The sequence below is a fragment of the Sorex fumeus genome, unplaced genomic scaffold, assembly GCF_029834395.1.
Source record: "Sorex fumeus unplaced genomic scaffold, SorFum_2.1 ptg000009l, whole genome shotgun sequence".
Taxonomy (NCBI): Eukaryota; Metazoa; Chordata; class Mammalia; order Eulipotyphla; family Soricidae; genus Sorex; species Sorex fumeus.
This window is the reverse complement of record NW_026606066.1, coordinates 26,249,154-26,252,957: the sequence shown is the minus strand read 5'-3', so window position 1 is coordinate 26,252,957 and position 3,804 is coordinate 26,249,154. Positions and strand designations below refer to the sequence as shown.

General features: G+C 41.7%; 1 non-coding gene across 1 annotated transcript; it reads right to left on the bottom strand.

The window, feature by feature from the left end:
- Positions 1 to 3,284: 3,284 nt before the first annotated feature.
- Positions 3,285 to 3,391, bottom strand: LOC130019881 (U6 spliceosomal RNA). Its single transcript, XR_008791934.1, has one exon. It is a non-coding gene; the product is annotated as a U6 spliceosomal RNA (small nuclear RNA).
- Between the last annotated feature and the right edge of the window lie 413 nt (positions 3,392 to 3,804).

The following is a 3,804-nucleotide window of genomic DNA, read 5'->3' as shown; positions in this document are numbered from 1 at the left end:
AGCGGTCAACATGGCCGACCCAAGTTCGATTCCTCCGCCCCTCTCGGAGAGCCCGGCAAGCTACCGAGAGTATTTGATATGCCAAACACAGTAACAACAAAGTCTCCAATGGAGACGTTACTGGGCCCGCTCGAGCAAATTTACAAATACTAATAATAAAATGATAGTTCAGGGAAATCTATCAAGATGAACTATCTGGGGACAGAAAGAAAGCCAACACTAACATTAAAGTCCCTGTTTTCTAAGCCATCCACTCAGTAATTTACACAATGTTATCTTTAGTTCAACATAAGACAACTGACCTAGGGAGAGATTATTATCCTCATACGAAAAATGAGGTCTTAATATTAAGGACTAAAAATCTTGTGCATGATTCCTCTATTTAAAGTCAGAAGAATAGTATGGAATGATAGTACAGGACGTAGGGCATTTTTCTTGCATGTGGTCAACCCAGGTTTGATCCCCGGCATCCTAAATGGTCCCCTGAACACTGCCAGGAGTGATTCCTGAATGCAGAGCCAGGAGTAACCCCTGAGCATTGCCGGATGGACAAAAAAAAAAAAAAAGTATAAATAATTAAATAAATAAAGCAGGAAGAGCTGAAGTTCAAAATCTCTTGGTGAAATATCCATGGAATCTTGGATTTTGAATGAATAACTATGTGGTCATTGTGGTTAAAACAAAGGATCATGTTATTGGACCAGAAAGATTAAACAGAGGTGAAGTCACTTGCCTTTCATGAGACTACACCTATTGTCTGAATCCTGGCACTATGTATGGTGGCCCCAGTGTGGCTTTGGAACACAGACCCAGAAGTGATCCTGAGGACTACCTAGTATGGCCAAAATTTCATTTTTTAAAAAAGTTATCACCTTAACCCCAAGGAAATTGTGATTTGTGACATCAACCAAACATAGATAATCAATTTATAAAACACTTGAAGATGATGTTTCCCAAAATTTATGCTGGAATAACAGCTTTTGTTAGTGTTTCATGTCTTCCAAAAATGTTCTTCAGTCCACTATAAAAGATGGGTGTACTTTAGAGTTGTGTAGAAATTAAAAGTAAAGGGGCTTGTTCCTCATACCAGGACAAGACTCTAGACTCCTACCACATACTTTGCCTGCTTGCGTCTCTGGCACCCTGACAACATCCTGTGAGGTCCTACCAGCAGATTTTCCTTGAGGGAGTGCCATTTTGGTTGATTTAGCCACCAGTAGGCTTCATGCTGTGTCCAACAGGTGGTAAATATGCTAGCAATGTCTGAAAATGGAGAGAAATCAAAAAGGAAAGGACAGGGTCTGGAGCAATAGCACAGAGGGTAGGGCGTTTGCCTTGCATGCGGCCAACTCAGGTTCGATTCCCAGCATCCCATATGGTCCCCTGAACACCGCCAGGGATAATTCCTGAGTGCAGAGCCAGGAGGTGCATAGACAGTTGTGACCCAAAAAGCCAAATAAATAAATAAAAGGAAAGGACAGACTGACTGCAAATTGAGTCGACACTTGAGAGAGAATCTGGAATGTCCGGGAGGGGTTCATGAGCTGAAAGAAAGAAACTCATGGTCCTGAGGAAGATGGACTGTCCCAAGCCTACTCACTCCAGCTTCAGAGGATTGATTCTACACGTCTTCCTAACTACACATATCTGAGAGAAATGAGACAAATCTCTAGGTAATGTGTGTGTGTGTGTGTGTGTGTGTGTGTGTGTGTGTGTACAGATGAAGGTGGGAGACAGAGAAACTCCTGCTAGGCCAGAATTCAGACCCCAGCTTCTTAAGCTGGGGCTGTGTTCCTAGATGGGACAATGAAATTGAACATGGGAGTGACCAAAAATTGTTTTTAAATTAATGTATGATTTATTGTCAGCACATGTAGGATTTGCATATCTGTTCTTAGGCAACATTACCATTTCCCAAGAGAAAATGTATTGCAAGTACAAAAAGTTTCAGGAGCCCTGATCTAAACAAGTGCCTTCAAGGAGCCCGTCTGATCCTTACTGTGTTTGAGTGGTAACCTCCTGGGCAGAAAAGACTGAAAAATATCTCCACCTCTTACCTAGTTCTATGTCACCTAATCTCAGCTGTGCATGGACTCCAAATTGTAAAGAACTTAGAGATATCCAAGAAAAATCAAATTGTTGAAATGCTATTGGTTTAGGGACTGAAGAGATAATACAGGTAAGGTGCTTGCCTTGCACTTGGTTGACCTGGGTTCAATCCTCTGCATCCCATATAGTTCTAGAGCACTGCCAGGGATAATTCTGAGTGCAGAGACAGGAGTAGTCTCTGAGCATTGCTAGGTGTGCCCCCCTCAAAAAAAAGAAAAGAAAAGAAATTTTATTGGCTTACAATACTATGTAAATGTCCAAAGCACAATTTCAATAGGTGTAGAAGTCTCCTGTACTCACCACCAAATCTAGTACCAGTCCTATGATGGGACTGAATCCTCTACCCACTCTGTTGTCTAACTTGACACTCAGCAGTCAGTTACAGGGATTTATATTTTTTTAAAAATTAGGTTTATAGAGTGTTAGCATCCTGAAAAAAGATCAACTTGTTTTAAAAACACCATCTCTCCATTAGATTGGGGATAAGGATCTTTATAGGACTGGGGGAGAAACAGGCTAGAATAAGTTCATGGTTATTCATGCAGAGCAGGAAGGACTTTTGTCTCAAGCTGTATGGTTAGTATTAGGGTTAATGGATCCTTGGTGGATGACCAGATATTCTTGTGACATGATCAGACAGTCCTCCTCCTCTGAATCTGCACAATAACCTTGAAGAGTCCTTCCAGAGGACCCACTGTTGGCTCTTCTCCAAGGAAGAAGAGTCCTGGGGTAGGATGAGCCTCAGGAGTGTTCTCAAGGGCCTGTTATTTCCCCTTTATCACTCTATCTGTGACTTTACCTGGTTCAATATTAAACACAACATTCAAGAACATCTTTTAAGATTGGGAGGCAGGACAAGAGGTCAGGAGGAGAGAGAAGTAACAAGAAATCCAATGGTTTGGAACAGGATTGAGTCTTCAGTGTTTGCACACTGGCATTTCCTCCCATTATTTTCCCTCCTTCTTGTGTTCAGCATGCTATTTAAGAATCTGAGAGGAAAGAATAATAGTAAAAATTCAGCTTTTTCCAGGGACCATCATTCATCTGATATGTGTGCTAGTAAAGATAAACTTTACTAGAACTTCCAGACTCTAGTTGAGCAGTCTCTTTATTTTTAAACAAACACCTCTTATGCCATGAATTCATGGGGAATGGGCTTTAGAAGCTCAGACTTCAAAAATATGGAGTGCTTCACAAATTTGTGTGTCATCGTTGCTCAGGAGCCATGCTAATCTTCTCTGTATCGTTTCAATTTTAGTATATGTGCTGCTGAAGTGAGCATCAGAGTGCACTCTTGAGCCAGTAGCACAGCTGAGAACTGTTGTGTGGGATCTATCTGTACTGGGGAGGAATGTTTCCCACTTTGGTGCTCTTTGCCTCTGGATTGGATCAGGATCTAATAATGTTATATAAAAGTAATGTGGTACAAGCTAGGAGAAAAGGCATCTCAGATAGAGATCACTTGATCACTTGACATCCCGTTACTCATCGATTTGCTCGAGCGGGTACCAGTAAAATCTACATTTGTCCCTGTCACGTGCTAGTGTAGCCCAATGGCGTCTGCTCATTCTAAGAACACGAACATCCTCAAACCAGTCGTTCAGGGTCTTGATGAAGAAGTCTGACCATCTCATAGGTGAGCAGCCATGCAATCTTTTGACATCCTGTGGAATCCAATCGGTAATGGCTCTAGTC